General features: G+C 48.1%; 12 non-coding genes and 2 pseudogenes across 12 annotated transcripts; all 14 read left to right on the plus strand.

Moving 5' to 3' along the window:
• The first annotated feature begins 345 nt into the window (after positions 1-345).
• On the plus strand, positions 346-536 carry LOC141217561 (U2 spliceosomal RNA). The gene has a single exon (XR_012286392.1). It is a non-coding gene; the product is annotated as a U2 spliceosomal RNA (small nuclear RNA).
• A 1,118-nt stretch (positions 537-1,654) lies between these two features.
• Positions 1,655-1,845, plus strand: LOC141217388 (U2 spliceosomal RNA). Its single transcript, XR_012286225.1, has one exon. It is a non-coding gene; the product is annotated as a U2 spliceosomal RNA (small nuclear RNA).
• Positions 1,846-2,960: 1,115 nt separating this feature from the next.
• Positions 2,961-3,151, plus strand: LOC141217595 (U2 spliceosomal RNA). The gene has a single exon (XR_012286424.1). It is a non-coding gene; the product is annotated as a U2 spliceosomal RNA (small nuclear RNA).
• Positions 3,152-4,265: 1,114 nt separating this feature from the next.
• On the plus strand, positions 4,266-4,456 carry LOC141217389 (U2 spliceosomal RNA). Its single transcript, XR_012286226.1, has one exon. It is a non-coding gene; the product is annotated as a U2 spliceosomal RNA (small nuclear RNA).
• A 1,115-nt stretch (positions 4,457-5,571) lies between these two features.
• LOC141217391 (U2 spliceosomal RNA) lies at positions 5,572-5,762 on the plus strand. The gene has a single exon (XR_012286228.1). It is a non-coding gene; the product is annotated as a U2 spliceosomal RNA (small nuclear RNA).
• A 4,743-nt stretch (positions 5,763-10,505) lies between these two features.
• LOC141217392 (U2 spliceosomal RNA) lies at positions 10,506-10,696 on the plus strand. Its single transcript, XR_012286229.1, has one exon. It is a non-coding gene; the product is annotated as a U2 spliceosomal RNA (small nuclear RNA).
• Positions 10,697-11,809: 1,113 nt separating this feature from the next.
• LOC141217579 (U2 spliceosomal RNA) lies at positions 11,810-12,000 on the plus strand. The gene has a single exon (XR_012286409.1). It is a non-coding gene; the product is annotated as a U2 spliceosomal RNA (small nuclear RNA).
• Positions 12,001-13,112: 1,112 nt separating this feature from the next.
• LOC141217566 (U2 spliceosomal RNA) lies at positions 13,113-13,303 on the plus strand. Its single transcript, XR_012286397.1, has one exon. It is a non-coding gene; the product is annotated as a U2 spliceosomal RNA (small nuclear RNA).
• A 1,115-nt stretch (positions 13,304-14,418) lies between these two features.
• LOC141217657 (U2 spliceosomal RNA) lies at positions 14,419-14,534 on the plus strand (annotated as a pseudogene).
• A 523-nt stretch (positions 14,535-15,057) lies between these two features.
• LOC141217600 (U2 spliceosomal RNA) lies at positions 15,058-15,239 on the plus strand. The gene has a single exon (XR_012286429.1). It is a non-coding gene; the product is annotated as a U2 spliceosomal RNA (small nuclear RNA).
• Positions 15,240-16,354: 1,115 nt separating this feature from the next.
• Positions 16,355-16,545, plus strand: LOC141217393 (U2 spliceosomal RNA). The gene has a single exon (XR_012286230.1). It is a non-coding gene; the product is annotated as a U2 spliceosomal RNA (small nuclear RNA).
• Positions 16,546-17,660: 1,115 nt separating this feature from the next.
• LOC141217394 (U2 spliceosomal RNA) lies at positions 17,661-17,851 on the plus strand. The gene has a single exon (XR_012286231.1). It is a non-coding gene; the product is annotated as a U2 spliceosomal RNA (small nuclear RNA).
• A 1,115-nt stretch (positions 17,852-18,966) lies between these two features.
• LOC141217663 (U2 spliceosomal RNA) lies at positions 18,967-19,058 on the plus strand (annotated as a pseudogene).
• Positions 19,059-19,852: 794 nt separating this feature from the next.
• On the plus strand, positions 19,853-20,043 carry LOC141217640 (U2 spliceosomal RNA). Its single transcript, XR_012286460.1, has one exon. It is a non-coding gene; the product is annotated as a U2 spliceosomal RNA (small nuclear RNA).
• Positions 20,044-21,779: the final 1,736 nt, after the last annotated feature.

A 21,779-nucleotide genomic window follows, 5' to 3' on the forward strand; every position in this document is an offset into this window, starting at 1 on the left:
AGCCAGCAGCAGCAGCAGCAGGAGAGGTATGTAATCAGGAGCCCTCCTGCTAAGGGTAGACAGCTGCTCGTTCCACCCCACCCCCCGCCTTAATTGGTTCTCCTCCCTTCCAACGGTGTTGAGGCGGGTGGGAACAGCAGGGGGTGAAGGTGCTGTGTTTAAAGAGGTGGAGTTATGCAGATCTAAAACGCGTGGATTGCAGCAGCAGCAAGCCGAAAAGTGCAGGCATGTAAGGGATCTAGAGGTTGACAACATGTCTTCTTAACGGGAGTCCAGGAGCTCATCTCCACAAATGGACTTTTCAGGATCCTTGGGTGGCTCCGTAGTTTGAAACCAATTCTGGTTATCGCTTCTCGGCCTTTTGGCTAAGATCAAGTGTAGTATCTGTTCTTATCAGTTTAATATCTGATACGTCCCCTATCTGGGGACCATATATTAAATGGATTTTTAGAACAGGGAGATGGAAAAAGAGCTTGCTCTGTCCACTCCACGCATTGACCTGGTATTGCAGTATCTCCAGGACCGGAGCACCCCTTCTTTAATGCAGTTTCTAAAATCAGAAAGAATTGAATTCAATGTTTTTTGTTCATTTTGCTTGTTTGTCGGATTTTGGGATGGACTCTTTGGCTTTGCTTTTCTTCTCCTCATTGGATTTTTCATGTTCAAAGTTGCAGAAGCCAGATTACAAGCTCATTTTGGTTCAACTTCAGCAACTGTGCATTGCATTGCCATGTAATGTGATGCAATGCTATCTTTCTAGCTCTCCCTTTTTACTTCCTTTTGGATAAACAGACATATTAGGCAAGCATTTTGGAGCTTTCACCTAAATGACTACAGGTGGTGAGATAAGCTGCACAATATAATTGACCTTTCAGTATATTGTTGCACACACACCATCTATTTAGCAAATGCCCTTGTTATCAACAGCAGCCTTTTAAACTCACCTGAGCTAACAGGTATGTGCGCTGGTTACTCTGCTGCGCTTAAAATTTCTTTTTTGGTTTGCTACAATGCCTTTTCTGAAACGTTGTCTCCTTCTGCTGGAACACTGACTTCTTTCATTTAATGCCTGCAGACTATAAAAGAGAACCCAACCCAAAAAGTTTGGTTGATTAGTCTGTGGCATTCTGTTAAACTGTTGCTTATGGCGGTCTCTGTGAGCTTCTCAGCGACATTCAGCCAGCCAGGTATCCTGCCTGCAGTAGATGGAATGTGGCAATGGAACGCTGGCTGCGCGTGTCATAATAGGTTCTGAGCCTTTATATACCTGTGCACAGCAGCAGCCACCTTCAGTCTGCTGCTGGACAGCCAGCAGCAGCAGCAGCAGCAGGAGAGGTATGTAATCAGGAGCCCTCCTGCTAAGGGTAGACAGCTGCTCGTTCCACCCCACCCCCCGCCTTAATTGGTTCTCCTCCCTTCCAACGGTGTTGAGGCGGGTGGGAACAGCAGGGGGTGAAGGTGCTGTGTTTAAAGAGGTGGAGTTTTGCAGATCTAAAACGCGTGGATTGCAGCAGCAGCAAGCCGAAAAGTGCAGGCATGTAAGGGATCTAGAGGTTGACAACATGTCTTCTTAACGGGAGTCCAGGAGCTCATCTCCACAAATGGACTTTTCAGGATCCTTGGGTGGCTCCGTAGTTTGAAACCAATTCTGGTTATCGCTTCTCGGCCTTTTGGCTAAGATCAAGTGTAGTATCTGTTCTTATCAGTTTAATATCTGATACGTCCCCTATCTGGGGACCATATATTAAATGGATTTTTAGAACAGGGAGATGGAAAAAGAGCTTGCTCTGTCCACTCCACGCATTGACCTGGTATTGCAGTATCTCCAGGACCGGTGCACCCCTTCTTTTATGCAGTTTCTAAAATCAGAAAGAATTGAATTCAATGTTTTTTGTTCATTTTGCTTGTTTGTCGGATTTTGGGATGGACTCTTTGGCTTTGCTTTTCTTCTCCTCATTGGATTTTTCATGTTCAAAGTTGCAGAAGCCAGATTACAAGCTCATTTTGGTTCAACTTCAGCAACTGTGCATTGCATTGCCATGTAATGTGATGCAATGCTATCTTTCTAGCTCTCCCTTTTTACTTCCTTTTGGATAAACAGACATATTAGGCAAGCATTTTGGAGCTTTCACCTAAATAACTACAGGTGGTGAGATAAGCTGCACAATATAATTGACCTTTCAGTATATTGTTGCACACACACCATCTATTTAGCAAATGCCCTTGTTATCAACAGCAGCCTTTTAAACTCACCTGAGCTAACAGGTATGTGCGCTGGTTACTCTGCTGCGCTTAAAATTTCTTTTTTGGTTTGCTACAATGCCTTTTCTGAAACGTTGTCTCCTTCTGCTGGAACACTGACTTCTTTCATTTAATGCCTGCAGACTATAAAAGAGAACCCAACCCAAAAAGTTTGGTTGATTAGTCTGTGGCATTCTGTTAAACTGTTGCTTATGGCGGTCTCTGTGAGCTTCTCAGCGACATTCAGCCAGCCAGGTATCCTGCCTGCAGTAGATGGAATGTGGCAATGGAACGCTGGCTGCGCGTGTCATAATAGGCTCTGAGCCTTTATATACCTGTGCACAGCAGCAGCCACCTTCAGTCTGCTGCTGGACAGCCAGCAGCAGCAGCAGCAGGAGAGGTATGTAACCAGGAGGCCTCCTGCTAAGGGTAGACAGCTGCTCGTTCCACCCCACCCCCCGCCTTAATTGGTTCTCCTCCCTTCCAACGGTGTTGAGGCGGGTGGGAACAGCAGGGGGTGAAGGTGCTGTGTTTAAAGAGGTGGAGTTATGCAGATCTAAAACGCGTGGATTGCAGCAGCAGCAAGCCGAAAAGTGCAGGCATGTAAGGGATCTAGAGGTTGACAACATGTCTTCTTAACGGGAGTCCAGGAGCTCATCTCCACAAATGGACTTTTCAGGATCCTTGGGTGGCTCCGTAGTTTGAAACCAATTCTGGTTATCGCTTCTCGGCCTTTTGGCTAATTTCAAGTGTAGTATCTGTTCTTATCAGTTTAATATCTGATACGTCCCCTATCTGGGGACCATATATTAAATGGATTTTTAGAACAGGGAGATGGAAAAAGAGCTTGCTCTGTCCACTCCACGCATTGACCTGGTATTGCAGTATCTCCAGGACCGGTGCACCCCTTCTTTAATGCAGTTTCTAAAATCAGAAAGAATTGAATTCAATGTTTATTGTTCATTTTGCTTGTTTGTCGGATTTTGGGATGGACTCTTTGGCTTTGCTTTTCTTCTCCTCATTGGATTTTTCATGTTCAAAGTTGCAGAAGCCAGATTACAAGCTCATTTTGGTTCAACTTCAGCAACTGTGCATTGCATTGCCATGTAATGTGATGCAATGCTATCTTTCTAGCTCTCCCTTTTTACTTCCTTTTGGATAAACAGACATATTAGGCAAGCATTTTGGAGCTTTCACCTAAATAACTACAGGTGGTGAGATAAGCTGCACAATATAATTGACCTTTCAGTATATTGTTGCACACACACCATCTATTTAGCAAATGCCCTTGTTATCAACAGCAGCCTTTTAAACTCACCTGAGCTAACAGGTATGTGCGCTGGTTACTCTGCTGCGCTTAAAATTTCTTTTTTGGTTTGCTACAATGCCTTTTCTGAAACGTTGTCTCCTTCTGCTGGAACACTGACTTCTTTCATTTAATGCCTGCAGACTATAAAAGAGAACCCAACCCAAAAAGTTTGGTTGATTAGTCTGTGGCATTCTGTTAAACTGTTGCTTATGGCGGTCTCTGTGAGCTTCTCAGCGACATTCAGCCAGCCAGGTATCCTGCCTGCAGTAGATGGAATGTGGCAATGGAACGCTGGCTGCGCGTGTCATAATAGGCTCTGAGCCTTTATATACCTGTGCACAGCAGCAGCCACCTTCAGTCTGCTGCTGGACAGCCAGCAGCAGCAGCAGCAGGAGAGGTATGTAATCAGGAGCCCTCCTGCTAAGGGTAGACAGCTGCTCGTTCCACCCCACCCCCGCCTTAATTGGTTCTCCTCCCTTCCAACGGTGTTGAGGCGGGTGGGAACAGCAGGGGGTGAAGGTGCTGTGTTTAAAGAGGTGGAGTTATGCAGATCTAAAACGCGTGGATTGCAGCAGCAGCAAGCCGAAAAGTGCAGGCATGTAAGGGATCTAGAGGTTGACAACATGTCTTCTTAACGGGAGTCCAGGAGCTCATCTCCACAAATGGACTTTTCAGGATCCTTGGGTGGCTCCGTAGTTTGAAACCAATTCTGGTTATCGCTTCTCGGCCTTTTGGCTAAGATCAAGTGTAGTATCTGTTCTTATCAGTTTAATATCTGATACGTCCCCTATCTGGGGACCATATATTAAATGGATTTTTAGAACAGGGAGATGGAAAAAGAGCTTGCTCTGTCCACTCCACGCATTGACCTGGTATTGCAGTATCTCCAGGACCGGTGCACCCCTTCTTTAATGCAGTTTCTAAAATCAGAAAGAATTGAATTCAATGTTTTTTGTTCATTTTGCTTGTTTGTCGGATTTTGGGATGGACTCTTTGGCTTTGCTTTTCTTCTCCTCATTGGATTTTTCATGTTCAAAGTTGCAGAAGCCAGATTACAAGCTCATTTTGGTTCAACTTCAGCAACTGTGCATTGCATTGCCATGTAATGTGATGCAATGCTATCTTTCTAGCTCTCCCTTTTTACTTCCTTTTGGATAAACAGACATATTAGGCAAGCATTTTGGAGCTTTCACCTAAATAACTACAGGTGGTGAGATAAGCTGCACAATATAATTGACCTTTCAGTATATTGTTGCACACACACCATCTATTTAGCAAATGCCCTTGTTATCAACAGCAGCCTTTTAAACTCACCTGAGCTAACAGGTATGTGCGCTGGTTACTCTGCTGCGCTTAAAATTTCTTTTTTGGTTTGCTACAATGCCTTTTCTGAAACGTTGTCTCCTTCTGCTGGAACACTGACTTCTTTCATTTAATGCCTGCAGACTATAAAAGAGAACCCAACCCAAAAAGTTTGGTTGATTAGTCTGTGGCATTCTGTTAAACTGTTGCTTATGGCGGTCTCTGTGAGCTTCTCAGCGACATTCAGCCAGCCAGGTATCCTGCCTGCAGTAGATGGAATGTGGCAATGGAACGCTGGCTGCGCGTGTCATAATAGGCTCTGAGCCTTTATATACCTGTGCACAGCAGCAGCCACCTTCAGTCTGCTGCTGGACAGCCAGCAGCAGCAGCAGCAGGAGAGGTATGTAATCAGGAGCCCTCCTGCTAAGGGTAGACAGCTGCTCGTTCCACCCCACCCCCCGCCTTAATTGGTTCTCCTCCCTTCCAACGGTGTTGAGGCGGGTGGGAACAGCAGGGGGTGAAGGTGCTGTGTTTAAAGAGGTGGAGTTATGCAGATCTAAAACGCGTGGATTGCAGCAGCAGCAAGCCGAAAAGTGCAGGCATGTAAGGGATCTAGAGGTTGACAACATGTCTTCTTAACGGGAGTCCAGGAGCTCATCTCCACAAATGGACTTTTCAGGATCCTTGGGTGGCTCCGTAGTTTGAAACCAATTCTGGTTATCGCTTCTCGGCCTTTTGGCTAAGATCAAGTGTAGTATCTGTTCTTATCAGTTTAATATCTGATACGTCCCCTATCTGGGGACCATATATTAAATGGATTTTTAGAACAGGGAGATGGAAAAAGAGCTTGCTCTGTCCACTCCACGCATTGACCTGGTATTGCAGTATCTCCAGGACCGGTGCACCCCTTCTTTAATGCAGTTTCTAAAATCAGAAAGAATTGAATTTAATGTTTTTTGTTCATTTTGCTTGTTTGTCGGATTTTGGGATGGACTCTTTGGCTTTGCTTTTCTTCTCCTCATTGGATTTTTCATGTTCAAAGTTGCAGAAGCCAGATTACAAGCTCATTTTGGTTCAACTTCAGCAACTGTGCATTGCATTGCCATGTAATGTGATGCAATGCTATCTTTCTAGCTCTCCCTTTTTACTTCCTTTTGGATAAACAGACATATTAGGCAAGCATTTTGGAGCTTTCACCTAAATAACTACAGGTGGTGAGATAAGCTGCACAATATAATTGACCTTTCAGTATATTGTTGCACACACACCATCTATTTAGCAAATGCCCTTGTTATCAACAGCAGCCTTTTAAACTCACCTGAGCTAACAGGTATGTGCGCTGGTTACTCTGCTGCGCTTAAAATTTCTTTTTTGGTTTGCTACAATGCCTTTTCTGAAACGTTGTCTCCTTCTGCTGGAACACTGACTTCTTTCATTTAATGCCTGCAGACTATAAAAGAGAACCCAACCCAAAAAGTTTGGTTGATTAGTCTGTGGCATTCTGTTAAACTGTTGCTTATGGCGGTCTCTGTGAGCTTCTCAGCGACATTCAGCCAGCCAGGTATCCTGCCTGCAGTAGATGGAATGTGGCAATGGAACGCTGGCTGCGCGTGTCATAATAGGCTCTGAGCCTTTATATACCTGTGCACAGCAGCAGCCACCTTCAGTCTGCTGCTGGACAGCCAGCAGCAGCAGCAGCAGGAGAGGTATGTAATTGACGCGCCCCTGGGCCTGTGTCGCGCTGCGGTGCGCACGCGGGAGCTTACCCGGAGCCGGATCCGTGGAGGGTTGTAGTCTCGTGGCGGTGACCCGGTCCGTGCCCAGGGAGTCAAACTGGACGGCAGTCTACTAGTAGTAAATAGTTGATGACTACGCCACCCGTTGAGTGCAGCCAGGGAGCTGCTGCTGCGGGGCAGACCGCTGAGGCCGATGGTAGGATTATGCAGCGTGATAGTATAACCCCCAACGGGAGGGGTATGGTCTCAGGGCAGCCGACGTGGATGATGGGGGTAGCAGGAACCACTCAGAGACGGTACGGTGTAGTTCAGGGTCTTTACTGGTAACAACGATAGACCCTCCCGGAGTACTTGCTAGCGAACGGGGCCTGGTCAGTCCTTGAGCAGATGGGATCTCCCCTGGCCAGGCGTAGTTGTAGGCCTCCCAAACTGACTGTACTCTTCTGGCTACCTTGCTAGAAGCTGATGTAAGTAGCCCACGTCCCTGAGTGTACCGTGTGGTGCTCACCCGTATGGCCGGTGACTCGGGGCCTTCTAATGGCTTCCGCTCCACGATGGCGGTGCTGGTCCCACGCGTGTGACCGTGCCTTCGGGCTTCTGGGCCAGAGGACCTGAAATCCCCTGCCTGACGGATTCTGCTGCTGGGTAAGAGTTAGCCCCCACAGCCTCGGACTCCGGGTCCGGAAAGAAGTCTTCTTAGTCAGGGCGAGCTCTGCAGCTGCCAGCCCCTGACTCCTTGTAACTCTGCTGTTTCCTATGCTGCTTCTTGTCTCTACTCCACTTGTCTCCAGGCTCAGGCCCCTGGACAGGGCCTGCCTGTGGAGCAGAGCCCATAGAGCAGCTCTGCTCCCTGTCTTCTCCTCTCAGAACTCCCTACTCTGCCTCAGCCCCAGGTTTATATAGGGGAAGTCCTTCCCCTCCCAAGACTGGGCAGGAGGTGTGGCATGCACAGGATCCCTGACCAAAGGACCTCCCACCTGCTCTCAGACGTAATATCTCTATCACTGTGGCAACCAGACCCCTGGGGTGTCACATTCCCCCCTAGTGAAATTTAGTAGTCCGGGACTAAACATATTTTTGTAACATAACAAAGTATAAACAATAACATTACAATAAGGAAACGCATAAAGCTGGTCACGGCGTGTCCGTAACCGGGTGCAGTCTTTGAAGAAAGCAAGGTGTCCATTTCACCAAAACAGGGAGACGTAACCAGGTAGGGGTCTGTCCTACCCCGAGTCCTTAACAGTCTTTTAGTCCATCCTGGGTTACGCTCCACTAACTGTACAAAGGATTCCCGGTAAATCCACCAAGGACTCCTATAAATAACTGGAAACACATAATATTTACAAGATATGGCCGCTCTCAGTCCTCGGCCAGTGGGGATAAGGATTGGCTGCTCACAGTCCTCAGCCTGTGGGGAGATGGGATGGCTGCTCACAGTCCTCAGCCTGGTTAAGGATAGGGGACACACGGGAACAGTTCACACTTGTCCCAACGGGGACCATATTTTAATTAGCAACACAAGTACCCCTACGGGTAACTATGTACAGTTCCACTTTACCGTACTTCAGTAACGGCATCCTCCTGCTCCTTCTTGTGTGTAGGCTTCAGACCCGTCCGGGTCCTCTTGGCTTTCCTCGTATTGGTAGTACTGCAGCTCCTCCTTGGTTAACGTGGAGGGCGTACAGTCCTTTTGCACCTGGGGAGTTCAGGCCTTGCGACCAGGCGTGGAGAGGGTCGCCGTTGATGACGCCCGGGGTCAGAGGGTGCAACTTTGGGCCTGGGCGCGGGCTGGTGGTGGTAGTGCCCAGGGCTGGAGGGCTTGGCCGCAGGGCTTGTTGCGGGGGCTGGAGCAGGTCGGTGTCTGCAGCGCCCGAAATCGGCGGCTCCACCAGGGGGCCCGGGAGCAGGCTGACGCTGGCAGCGTCCGGGACAGGGAGACTCCTCTTACCTGCTCCCGCGACCGCTCCTGCGTCACGCGTCTTCTCCCAGCGCTGGTCGGGGCCGGCGACGACTGGGGCACTGCCGATGCTGGGCAGCTTAGTCTGCTGCCGGTCCGCCATCTTGCTGTCCGTTCCTGGTGTCCTCCTCCCCCCTAGTGGACCGTGGCCTACCTTCCGGAGATCCTCTTCCGTAGGCCGCGGCTCCGCAGTCAATCGTCGGGGTAGAGGACCTGGCGTCGCGCTTCTGTGACGTTGGCGTCTGCTGGGCTCCTTCCAGGACCTTACGCAACGTCCGGACGTGAGGCGGGGCTTCAGTTCTCGCGCGCTTTCGGAGTCCACGCCCCTCTTCTTCCCGCGCGGCGTCCTCAAGATGGCGTCCAATGGCGGGAAAACTCCACGGATGGCGGGAAGAAGGTCGAAGATGGCGCCGGATGGCGGGAAAACTTTGCGGATGGCGGGAAGAAGGTAGAAGATGGCGCCGGATGGCGGGAAACCTCCACGGATAGCGGGAATCTTCACCACTGGTAAGTTTGAACAGTCTTTGCTTTTCAGGCACGCAGTACCCGGTGGTTGCGGGCACGAGATCCTGCCGACTACGCCAAAGTTGACGCGCCCCTGGGCCTGTGTCGCGCTGCGGTGCGCACGCGGGAGCTTACCCGGAGCCGGATCCGTGGAGGGTTGTAGTCTCGTGGCGGTGACCCGGTCCGTGCCCAGGGAGTCAAACTGGACGGCAGTCTGCTAGTAGTAAATAGTTGATGACTACGCCACCCGTTGAGTGCAGCCAGGGAGCTGCTGCTGCGGGGCAGACCGCTGAGGCCGATGGTAGGATTATGCAGCGTGATAGTATAACCCCCAACGGGAGGGGTATGGTCTCAGGGCAGCCGACGTGGATGATGGGGGTAGCAGGAACCACTCAGAGACGGTACGGTGTAGTTCAGGGTCTTTACTGGTAACAACGATAGACCCTCCCGGAGTACTTGCTAGCGAACGGGGCCTGGTCAGTCCTTGAGCAGATGGGATCTCCCCTGGCCAGGCGTAGTTGTAGGCCTCCCAAACTGACTGTACTCTTCTGGCTACCTTGCTAGAAGCTGATGTAAGTAGCCCACGTCCCTGAGTGTACCGTGTGGTGCTCACCCGTATGGCCGGTGACTCGGGGCCTTCTAATGGCTTCCGCTCCACGATGGCGGTGCTGGTCCCACGCATGTGACCGTGCCTTCGGGCTTCTGGGCCAGAGGACCTGAAATCCCCTGCCTGACGGATTCTGCTGCTGGGTAAGAGTTAGCCCCCACAGCCTCGGACTCCGGGTCCGGAAAGAAGTCTTCTTAGTCAGGGCGAGCTCTGCAGCTGCCAGCCCCTGACTCCTTGTAACTCTGCTGTTTCCTATGCTGCTTCTTGTCTCTACTCCACTTGTCTCCAGGCTCAGGCCCCTGGACAGGGCCTGCCTGTGGAGCAGAGCCCATAGAGCAGCTCTGCTCCCTGTCTTCTCCTCTCAGAACTCCCTACTCTGCCTCAGCCCCAGGTTTATATAGGGGAAGTCCTTCCCCTCCCAAGACTGGGCAGGAGGTGTGGCATGCACAGGATCCCTGACCAAAGGACCTCCCACCTGCTCTCAGACGTAATATCTCTATCACTGTGGCAACCAGACCCCTGGGGTGTCACATAATCAGGAGCCCTCCTGCTAAGGGTAGACAGCTGCTCGTTCCACCCCACCCCCCGCCTTAATTGGTTCTCCTCCCTTCCAACGGTGTTGAGGCGGGTGGGAACAGCAGGGGGTGAAGGTGCTGTGTTTAAAGAGGTGGAGTTATGCAGATCTAAAACGCGTGGATTGCAGCAGCAGCAAGCCGAAAAGTGCAGGCATGTAAGGGATCTAGAGGTTGACAACATGTCTTCTTAACGGGAGTCCAGGAGCTCATCTCCACAAATGGACTTTTCAGGATCCTTGGGTGGCTCCGTAGTTTGAAACCAATTCTGGTTATCGCTTCTCGGCCTTTTGGCTAAGATCAAGTGTAGTATCTGTTCTTATCAGTTTAATATCTGATACGTCCCCTATCTGGGGACCATATATTAAATGGATTTTTAGAACAGGGAGATGGAAAAAGAGCTTGCTCTGTCCACTCCACGCATTGACCTGGTATTGCAGTATCTCCAGGACCGGTGCACCCCTTCTTTAATGCAGTTTCTAAAATCAGAAAGAATTGAATTCAATGTTTTTTGTTCATTTTGCTTGTTTGTCGGATTTTGGGATGGACTCTTTGGCTTTGCTTTTCTTCTCCTCATTGGATTTTTCATGTTCAAAGTTGCAGAAGCCAGATTACAAGCTCATTTTGGTTCAACTTCAGCAACTGTGCATTGCATTGCCATGTAATGTGATGCAATGCTATCTTTCTAGCTCTCCCTTTTTACTTCCTTTTGGATAAACAGACATATTAGGCAAGCATTTTGGAGCTTTCACCTAAATAACTACAGGTGGTGAGATAAGCTGCACAATATAATTGACCTTTCAGTATATTGTTGCACACACACCATCTATTTAGCAAATGCCCGTTATCAACAGCAGCCTTTTAAACTCACCTGAGCTAACAGGTATGTGCGCTGGTTACTCTGCTGCGCTTAAAATTTCTTTTTTGGTTTGCTACAATGCCTTTTCTGAAACGTTGTCTCCTTCTGCTGGAACACTGACTTCTTTCATTTAATGCCTGCAGACTATAAAAGAGAACCCAACCCAAAAAGTTTGGTTGATTAGTCTGTGGCATTCTGTTAAACTGTTGCTTATGGCGGTCTCTGTGAGCTTCTCAGCGACATTCAGCCAGCCAGGTATCCTGCCTGCAGTAGATGGAATGTGGCAATGGAACGCTGGCTGCGCGTGTCATAATAGGCTCTGAGCCTTTATATACCTGTGCACAGCAGCAGCCACCTTCAGTCTGCTGCTGGACAGCCAGCAGCAGCAGCAGCAGGAGAGGTATGTAATCAGGAGCCCTCCTGCTAAGGGTAGACAGCTGCTCGTTCCACCCCACCCCCCGCCTTAATTGGTTCTCCTCCCTTCCAACGGTGTTGAGGCGGGTGGGAACAGCAGGGGGTGAAGGTGCTGTGTTTAAAGAGGTGGAGTTATGCAGATCTAAAACGCGTGGATTGCAGCAGCAGCAAGCCGAAAAGTGCAGGCATGTAAGGGATCTAGAGGTTGACAACATGTCTTCTTAACGGGAGTCCAGGAGCTCATCTCCACAAATGGACTTTTCAGGATCCTTGGGTGGCTCCGTAGTTTGAAACCAATTCTGGTTATCGCTTCTCGGCCTTTTGGCTAAGATCAAGTGTAGTATCTGTTCTTATCAGTTTAATATCTGATTCGTCCCCTATCTGGGGACCATATATTAAATGGATTTTTAGAACAGGGAGATGGAAAAAGAGCTTGCTCTGTCCACTCCACGCATTGACCTGGTATTGCAGTATCTCCAGGACCGGTGCACCCCTTCTTTAATGCAGTTTCTAAAATCAGAAAGAATTGAATTCAATGTTTTTTGTTGATTTTGCTTGTTTGTCGGATTTTGGGATGGACTCTTTGGCTTTGCTTTTCTTCTCCTCATTGGATTTTTCATGTTCAAAGTTGCAGAAGCCAGATTACAAGCTCATTTTGGTTCAACTTCAGCAACTGTGCATTGCATTGCCATGTAATGTGATGCAATGCTATCTTTCTAGCTCTCCCTTTTTACTTCCTTTTGGATAAACAGACATATTAGGCAAGCATTTTGGAGCTTTCACCTAAATAACTACAGGTGGTGAGATAAGCTGCACAATATAATTGACCTTTCAGTATATTGTTGCACACACACCATCTATTTAGCAAATGCCCTTGTTATCAACAGCAGCCTTTTAAACTCACCTGAGCTAACAGGTATGTGCGCTGGTTACTCTGTTGCGCTTAAAATTTCTTTTTTGGTTTGCTACAATGCCTTTTCTGAAACGTTGTCTCCTTCTGCTGGAACACTGACTTCTTTCATTTAATGCCTGCAGACTATAAAAGAGAACCCAACCCAAAAAGTTTGGTTGATTAGTCTGTGGCATTCTGTTAAACTGTTGCTTATGGCGGTCTCTGTGAGCTTCTCAGCGACATTCAGCCAGCCAGGTATCCTGCCTGCAGTAGATGGAATGTGGCAATGGAACGCTGGCTGCGCGTGTCATAATAGGCTCTGAGCCTTTATATACCTGTGCACAGCAGCAGCCACCTTCAGTCTGCTGCTGGACAGCCAGCAGCAGCAGCAGGAGAGGTATGTAATCAGGAGCCCTCCTGCTAAGGGTAGACAGCTGCTCGTTCCACCCCACCCCCTGCCTTAATTGGTTCTCCTCCCTTCCAACGGTGTTGAGGCGGGTGGGAACAGCAGGGGGTGAAGGTGCTGTGTTTAAAGAGGTGGAGTTATGCAGATCTAAAACGCGTGGATTGCAGCAGCAGCAAGCCGAAAAGTGCAGGCATGTAAGGGATCTAGAGGTTGACAACATGTCTTCTTAACGGGAGTCCAGGAGCTCATCTCCACAAATGGACTTTTCAGGATCCTTGGGTGGCTCCGTAGTTTGAAACCAATTCTGGTTATCGCTTCTCGGCCTTTTGGCTAAGATCAAGTGTAGTATCTGTTCTTATCAGTTTAATATCTGATACGTCCCCTATCTGGGGACCATATATTAAATGGATTTTTAGAACAGGGAGATGGAAAAAAAGCTTGCTCTGTCCACTCCACGCATTGACCTGGTATTGCAGTATCTCCAGGACCGGTGCACCCCTTCTTTAATGCAGTTTCTAAAATCAGAAAGAATTGAATTCAATGTTTTTTGTTCATTTTGCTTGTTTGTCGGATTTTGGGATGGACTCTTTGGCTTTGCTTTTCTTCTCCTCATTGGATTTTTCATGTTCAAAGTTGCAGAAGCCAGATTACAAGCTCATTTTGGTTCAACTTCAGCAACTGTGCATTGCATTGCCATGTAATGTGATGCAATGCTATCTTTCTAGCTCTCCCTTTTTACTTCCTTTTGGATAAACAGACATATTAGGCAAGCATTTTGAAGCTTTCACCTAAATAACTACAGGTGGTGAGATAAGCTGCACAATATAATTGACCTTTCAGTATATTGTTGCACACACACCATCTATTTAGCAAATGCCCTTGTTATCAACAGCAGCCTTTTAAACTCACCTGAGCTAACAGGTATGTGCGCTGGTTACTCTGCTGCGCTTAAAATTTCTTTTTTGGTTTGCTACAATGCCTTTTCTGAAACGTTGTCTCCTTCTGCTGGAACACTGACTTCTTTCATTTAATGCCTGCAGACTATAAAAGAGAACCCAACCCAAAAAGTTTGGTTGATTAGTCTGTGGCATTCTGTTAAACTGTTGCTTATGGCGGTCTCTGTGAGCTTCTCAGCGACATTCAGCCAGCCAGGTATCCTGCCTGCAGTAGATGGAATGTGGCAATGGAACGCTGGCTGCGCGTGTCATAATAGGCTCTGAGCCTTTATATACCTGTGCACAGCAGCAGCCACCTTCAGTCTGCTGCTGGACAGCCAGCAGCAGCAGCAGCAGGAGAGGTATGTAATCAGGAGCCCTCCTGCTAAGGGTAGACAGCTGCTCGTTCCACCCCACCCCCCGCCTTAATTGGTTCTCCTCCCTTCCAACGGTGTTGAGGCGGGTGGGAACAGCAGGGGGTGAAGGTGCTGTGTTTAAAGAGGTGGAGTTATGCAGATCTAAAACGCGTGGATTGCAGCAGCAGCAAGCCGAAAAGTGCAGGCATGTAAGGGATCTAGAGGTTGACAACATGTCTTCTTAACGGGAGTCCAGGAGCTCATCTCCACAAATGGACTTTTCAGGATCCTTGGGTGGCTCCGTAGTTTGAAACCAATTCTGGTTATCGCTTCTCGGCCTTTTGGCTAAGATCAAGTGTAGTATCTTTTGAAAAGGCAGTTTTGTCCTTGGGCTGCCCTAGTAAATTGATGCATATTACACACTGGTTTGGTGCACTTGTTAGTACGCCAGGTGGCTCATAGAGTTATCTGATGGAAAACATGGCCCTCCAGGATCGAAGTCACTAGGCTGGGTAAGTGTGAGGGCTTTGGAGCAATGTGCCCCAGGAGTAGGCGCCCTGGTGGGAGTCCAAGCTTACTGGGACTGGTAACCCCAGAAAGACTTGGCTTCGTAGCACGCCGCACCTTTGCCAATCATACTTTCTGAGCAACCCCCCTATTCCTGGCCTCCGGGCTAGGAAGGGGAATTTTTATAAACCCGGTCGGAGGTCCGGTCAGCTTTGGGCTGAGAAACCAACACAGGCTCCAGCTCCACTAGGGTGGCAGCCTAGATGGAAGCTGGGAGCACGAAAACGGCTCTTCTCCGGCTTCGGCTAGGGAGAGCATCGGAGATCCCTGACCCTCGCTGTGGCCTTCTGGCTCGGAGGGATGGGGATGGTTTATTGGGGACCCTCTCCTCCGGGAAGGGTCCACATGAATCCTCGCCTCGTGCGCTGTTTTGGTGTGACTTCGGTCACATTTTTCAGTGCCTTGGATGCAGCTTCAATCAAAAAATCTGTTCTTATCAGTTTAATATCTGATACGTCCCCTATCTGGGGACCATATATTAAATGGATTTTTAGAACAGGGAGATGGAAAAAGAGCTTGCTCTGTCCACTCCACGCATTGACCTGGTATTGCAGTATCTCCAGGACCGGTGCACCCCTTCTTTAATGCAGTTTCTAAAATCAGAAAGAATTGAATTCAATGTTTTTTGTTCATTTTGCTTGTTTGTCGGATTTTGGGATGGACTCTTTGGCTTTGCTTTTCTTCTCCTCATTGGATTTTTCATGTTCAAAGTTGCAGAAGCCAGATTACAAGCTCATTTTGGTTCAACTTCAGCAACTGTGCATTGCATTGCCATGTAATGTGATGCAATGCAATCTTTCTAGCTCTCCCTTTTTACTTCCTTTTGGATAAGCAGACATATTAGGCAAGCATTTTGGAGCTTTCACCTAAATAACTACAGGTGGTGAGATAAGCTGCACAATATAATTGACCTTTCAGTATATTGTTGTACACACACCATCTATTTAGCAAATGCCCTTGTTATCAACAGCAGCCTTTTAAACTCACCTGAGCTAACAGGTATGTGCGCTGGTTACTCTGCTGCGCTTAAAATTTCTTTTTTGGTTTGCTACAATGCCTTTTCTGAAACGTTGTCTCCTTCTGCTGGAACACTGACTTCTTTCATTTAATGCCTGCAGACTATAAAAGAGAACCCAACCCAAAAAGTTTGGTTGATTAGTCTGTGGCATTCTGTTAAACTGTTGCTTATGGCGGTCTCTGTGAGCTTCTCAGCGACATTCAGCCAGCCAGGTATCCTGCCTGCAGTAGATGGAATGTGGCAATGGAACGCTGGCTGCGCGTGTCATAATAGGCTCTGAGCCTTTATATACCTGTGCACAGCAGCAGCCACCTTCAGTCTGCTGCTGGACAGCCAGCAGCAGCAGCAGCAGGAGAGGTATGTAATCAGGAGCCCTCCTGCTAAGGGTAGACAGCTGCTCGTTCCACCCCACCCCCCGCCTTAATTGGTTCTCCTCCCTTCCAACGGTGTTGAGGCGGGTGGGAACAGCAGGGGGTGAAGGTGCTGTGTTTAAAGAGGTGGAGTTATGCAGATCTAAAACGCGTGGATTGCAGCAGCAGCAAGCCGAAAAGTGCAGGCATGTAAGGGATCTAGAGGTTGACAACATGTCTTCTTAACGGGAGTCCAGGAGCTCATCTCCACAAATGGACTTTTCAGGATCCTTGGGTGGCTCCGTAGTTTGAAACCAATTCTGGTTATCGCTTCTCGGCCTTTTGGCTAAGATCAAGTGTAGTATCTGTTCTTATCAGTTTAATATCTGATACGTCCCCTATCTGGGGACCATATATTAAATGGATTTTTAGAACAGGGAGATGGAAAAAGAGCTTGCTCTGTCCACTCCACGCATTGACCTGGTATTGCAGTATCTCCAGGACCGGTGCACCCCTTCTTTAATGCAGTTTCTAAAATCAGAAAGAATTGAATTCAATGTTTTTTGTTCATTTTGCTTGTTTGTCGGATTTTGGGATGGACTCTTTGGCTTTGCTTTTCTTCTCCTCATTGGATTTTTCATGTTCAAAGTTGCAGAAGCCAGATTACAAGCTCATTTTGGTTCAACTTCAGCAACTGTGCATTGCATTGCCATGTAATGTGATGCAATGCTATCTTTCTAGCTCTCCCTTTTTACTTCCTTTTGGATAAACAGACATATTAGGCAAGCATTTTGGAGCTTTCACCTAAATAACTACAGGTGGTGAGATAAGCTGCACAATATAATTGACCTTTCAGTATATTGTTGCACACACACCATCTATTTAGCAAATGCCCTTGTTATCAACAGCAGCCTTTTAAACTCACCTGAGCTAACAGGTATGTGCGCTGGTTACTCTGCTGCGCTTAATATTTCTTTTTTGGTTTGCTACAATGCCTTTTCTGAAACGTTGTCTCCTTCTGCTGGAACACTGACTTCTTTCATTTAATGCCTGCAGACTATAAAAGAGAACCCAGCCCAAAAAGTTTGGTTGATTAGTCTGTGGCATTCTGTTAAACTGTTGCTTATGGCGGTCTCTGTGAGCTTCTCAGCGACATTCAGCCAGCCAGGTATTCTGCCTGCAGTAGATGGAATGTGGCAATGGAACGCTGGCTGCGCGTGTCATAATAGGCTCTGAGCCTTTATATACCTGTGCACAGCAGCAGCCACCTTCAGTCTGCTGCTGGACAGCCAGCAGCAGCAGCAGCAGGAGAGGTATGTAATCAGGAGCCCTCCTGCTAAGGGTAGACAGCTGCTCGTTCCACCCCACCCCCCGCCTTAATTGGTTCTCCTCCCTTCCAACGGTGTTGAGGCGGGTGGGAACAGCAGGGGGTGAAGGTGCTGTGTTTAAAGAGGTGGAGTTATGCAGATCTAAAACGCGTGGATTGCAGCAGCAGCAAGCCGAAAAGTGCAGGCATGTAAGGGATCTAGAGGTCGACAACATGTCTTCTTAACGGGAGTCCAGGAGCTCATCTCCACAAATGGACTTTTCAGGATCCTTGGGTGGCTCCGTAGTTTGAAACCAATTCTGGTTATCGCTTCTCGGCCTTTTGGCTAAGATCAAGTGTAGTATCTGTTCTTATCAGTTTAATATCTGATACGTCCCCTATCTGGGGACCATATATTAAATGGATTTTTAGAACAGGGAGATGGAAAAAGAGCTTGCTCTGTCCACTCCACGCATTGACCTGGTATTGCAGTATCTCCAGGACCGGTGCACCCCTTCTTTAATGCAGTTTCTAAAATCAGAAAGAATTGAATTCAATGTTTTTGGTTCATTTTGCTTGTTTGTCGGATTTTGGGATGGACTCTTTGGCTTTGCTTTTCTTCTCCTCATTGGATTTTTCATGTTCAAAGTTGCAGAAGCCAGATTACAAGCTCATTTTGGTTCAACTTCAGCAACTGTGCATTGCATTGCCATGTAATGTGATGCAATGCTATCTTTCTAGCTCTCCCTTTTTACTTCCTTTTGGATAAACAGACATATTAGGCAAGCATTTTGGAGCTTTCACCTAAATAACTACAGGTGGTGAGATAAGCTGCACAATATAATTGACCTTTCAGTATATTGTTGCACACACACCATCTATTTAGCAAATGCCCTTGTTATCAACAGCAGCCTTTTAAACTCACCTGAGCTAACAGGTATGTGCGCTGGTTACTCTCCTGCGCTTAAAATTTCTTTTTTGGTTTGCTACAATGCCTTTTCTGAAACGTTGTCTCCTTCTGCTGGAACACTGACTTCTTTCATTTAATGCCTGCAGACTATAAAAGAGAACCCAACCCAAAAAGTTTGGTTGATTAGTCTGTGGCATTCTGTTAAACTGTTGCTTATGGCGGTCTCTGTGAGCTTCTCAGCGACATTCAGCCAGCCAGGTATCCTGCCTGCAGTAGATGGAATGTGGCAATGGAACGCTTGCTGCGCGTGTCATAATAGGCTCTGAGCCTTTATATACCTGTGCACAGCAGCAGCCACCTTCAGTCTGCTGCTGGACAGCCAGCAGCAGCAGCAGCAGGAGAGGTATGTAATCAGGAGCCCTCCTGCTAAGGGTAGACAGCTGCTCGTTCCACCCCACCCCCCGCCTTAATTGGTTCTCCTCCCTTCCAACGGTGTTGAGGCGGGTGGGAACAGCAGGGGGTGAAGGTGCTGTGTTTAAAGAGGTGGAGTTATGCAGATCTAAAACGCGTGGATTGCAGCAGCAGCAAGCCGAAAAGTGCAGGCATGTAAGGGATCTAGAGGTTGACAACATGTCTTCTTAACGGGAGTCCAGGAGCTCATCTCCACAAATGGACTTTTCAGGATCCTTGGGTGGCTCCGTAGTTTGAAACCAATTCTGGTTATCGCTTCTCGGCCTTTTGGCTAAGATCAAGTGTAGTATCTTTTGAAAAGGCGGTTTTGGATGTTGGCCGCCCTAGTAGATTGATACATTATGCACACTGGGGTTTAGGCGCTTGTTAGTACGCCAGGTGGCTAATATAGTCATCTGTTGGAAAGCATGGCCCCCCAGGATCGACGCCATTGGGCCGGGGAAGATCGAAAGCCCGAAGTGTGAAGTGCCCCAGGAGTGGTGACCCTGGGGTGCCTTAACTCACTGGGATTGGGAACCCCACTTGAGTTTATGGCACATTTGCACAAGCACTTCAAATTTTCTTTCTTCGCACACACCCTTATTCCGGGCCTTCTGGCCTTAGGATGGGGAATTTTTCAATTCCCGGTCGAAGGTCCGGGCAGTATTATACTGTGAAACCTTCACTATTAATTTAATTTCTTTGTCACTGTGTGTCCACTTATTCACGTGTGTCACGTCCTACTAGGATTTTGTCGGGATGCGGTTCCCTTACGGGTTCCTCTCTTGGCAGGTCTAGGGGGGGAGTGTGTGGCCATCAGGTTCCGCTCCCCCCTGAACCCCCCTGGCTCTCCTCTTTCGGGAGGAGAGCGTTGTTGGCTCCCCTCTTCCGGGAGGAGAGCACAGTCTTTGGCTCCCAGTGCCTTGCTCGGGTGAGAACTCGGGCAGGTGCTGGGGGTAAGATTGGGTCGCCTCTGGCTTCGGCTGGAGGTGGCTTTTTGTCCCTGTTCCTCGCTGTGGCCTTTTGGCTCGGAGGGACGGGGAATGGTTTGGGGGACCCTTCTCCTTTTGGAGAGGGTTTCAAGAAGACCAGCATCCTAGTGCACTTTTTTTGAGGCACTTGTCACTTTTTTAAGCGCACTCGGGTTTTGTACACGAATTCGGGCTTTCGAAAAAAAAAAAAAAAAAAAAAAAAAATCTGTTCTTATCAGTTTAATATCTGATACGTCCCCTATCTGGGGACCATATATTAAATGGATTTTTAGAACAGGGAGATGGAAAAAGAGCTTGCTCTGTCCACTCCACGCATTGACCTGGTATTGCAGTATCTCCAGGACCGGTGCACCCCTTCTTTAATGCAGTTTCTAAAATCAGAAAGAATTGAATTCAATGTTTTTTGTTCATTTTGCTTGTTTGTCGGATTTTGGGATGGACTCTTTGGCTTTGCTTTTCTTCTCCTCATTGGATTTTTCATGTTCAAAGTTGCAGAAGCCAGATTACAAGCTCATTTTGGTTCAACTTCAGCAACTGTGCATTGCATTGCCATGTAATGTGATGCAATGCTATCTTTCTAGCTCTCCCTTTTTACTTCCTTTTGGATAAACAGACATATTAGGCAAGCATTTTGGAGCTTTCACCTAAATAACTACAGGTGGTGAGATAAGCTGCACAATATAATTGACCTTTCAGTATATTGTTGCACACACACCATCTATTTAGCAAATGCCCTTGTTATCAACAGCAGCCTTTTAAACTCACCTGAGCTAACAGGTATGTGCGCTGGTTACTCTGCTGCGCTTAAAATTTCTTTTTTGGTTTGCTACAATGCCTTTTCTGAAACGTTGTCTCCTTCTGCTGGAACACTGACTTCTTTCATTTAATGCCTGCAGACTATAAAAGAGAACCCAACCCAAAAAGTTTGGTTGATTAGTCTGTGGCATTCTGTTAAACTGTTGCTTATGGCGGTCTCTGTGAGCTTCTCAGCGACATTCAGCCAGCCAGGTATCCTGCCTGCAGTAGATGGAATGTGGCAATGGAACGCTGGCTGCGCGTGTCATAATAGGCTCTGAGCCTTTATATACCTGTGCACAGCAGCAGCCACCTTCAGTCTGCTGCTGGACAGCCAGCAGCAGCAGCAGCAGGAGAGGTATGTAATCAGGAGCCCTCCTGCTAAGGGTAGACAGCTGCTCGTTCCACCCCACCCCCCGCCTTAATTGGTTCTCCTCCCTTCCAATGGTGTTGAGGCGGGTGGGAACAGCAGGGGGTGAAGGTGCTGTGTTTAAAGAGGTGGAGTTATGCAGATCTAAAACGCGTGGATTGCAGCAGCAGCAAGCCGAAAAGTGCAGGCATGTAAGGGATCTAGAGGTTGACAACATGTCTTCTTAACGGGAGTCCAGGAGCTCATCTCCACAAATGGACTTTTCAGGATCCTTGGGTGGCTCCGTAGTTTGAAACCAATTCTGGTTATCGCTTTTCGGCCTTTTGGCTAAGATCAAGTGTAGTATCTTTTGAAAAGGCGGTTTTGGATGTTGGCCGCCCTAGTAGATTGATACATTATGCACACTGGGGTTTAGGCGCTTGTTAGTACGCCAGGTGGCTAATATAGTCATCTGGTGGAAAGCATGGCCCCCCAGGATCGACGCCATTGGGCCGGGGAAGATCGAAAGCCCGAAGTGTGAAGTGCCCCAGGAGTGGTGACCCTGGGGTGCCTTAACTCACTGGGATTGGGAACCCCACTTGAGTTTATGGCACATTTGCACAAGCACTTCAAATTTTCTTTCTTCGCACACACCCTTATTCCGGGCCTTCTGGCCTTAGGATGGGGAATTTTTCAATTCCCGGTCGAAGGTCCGGGCAGTATTATACTGTGAAACCTTCACTATTTATTTAATTTCTTTGTCACTGTGTGTCCACTTATTCACGTGTGTCACGTCCTACTAGGATTTTGTCGGGATGCGGTTCCCTTACGGGTTCCTCTCTTGGCAGGTCTAGGGGGGGAGTGTGTGGCCATCAGGTTCCGCTCCCCCCTGAACCCCCCTGGCTCTCCTCTTTCGGGAGGAGAGCGTTGTTGGCTCCCCTCTTCCGGG

This window comes from Phyllobates terribilis, unplaced genomic scaffold (assembly GCF_046119375.1).
Source record: "Phyllobates terribilis strain yellow unplaced genomic scaffold, ASM4611937v1 Scaffold_241__1_contigs__length_2998254, whole genome shotgun sequence".
NCBI classification, from domain to species: Eukaryota; Metazoa; Chordata; class Amphibia; order Anura; family Dendrobatidae; genus Phyllobates; species Phyllobates terribilis.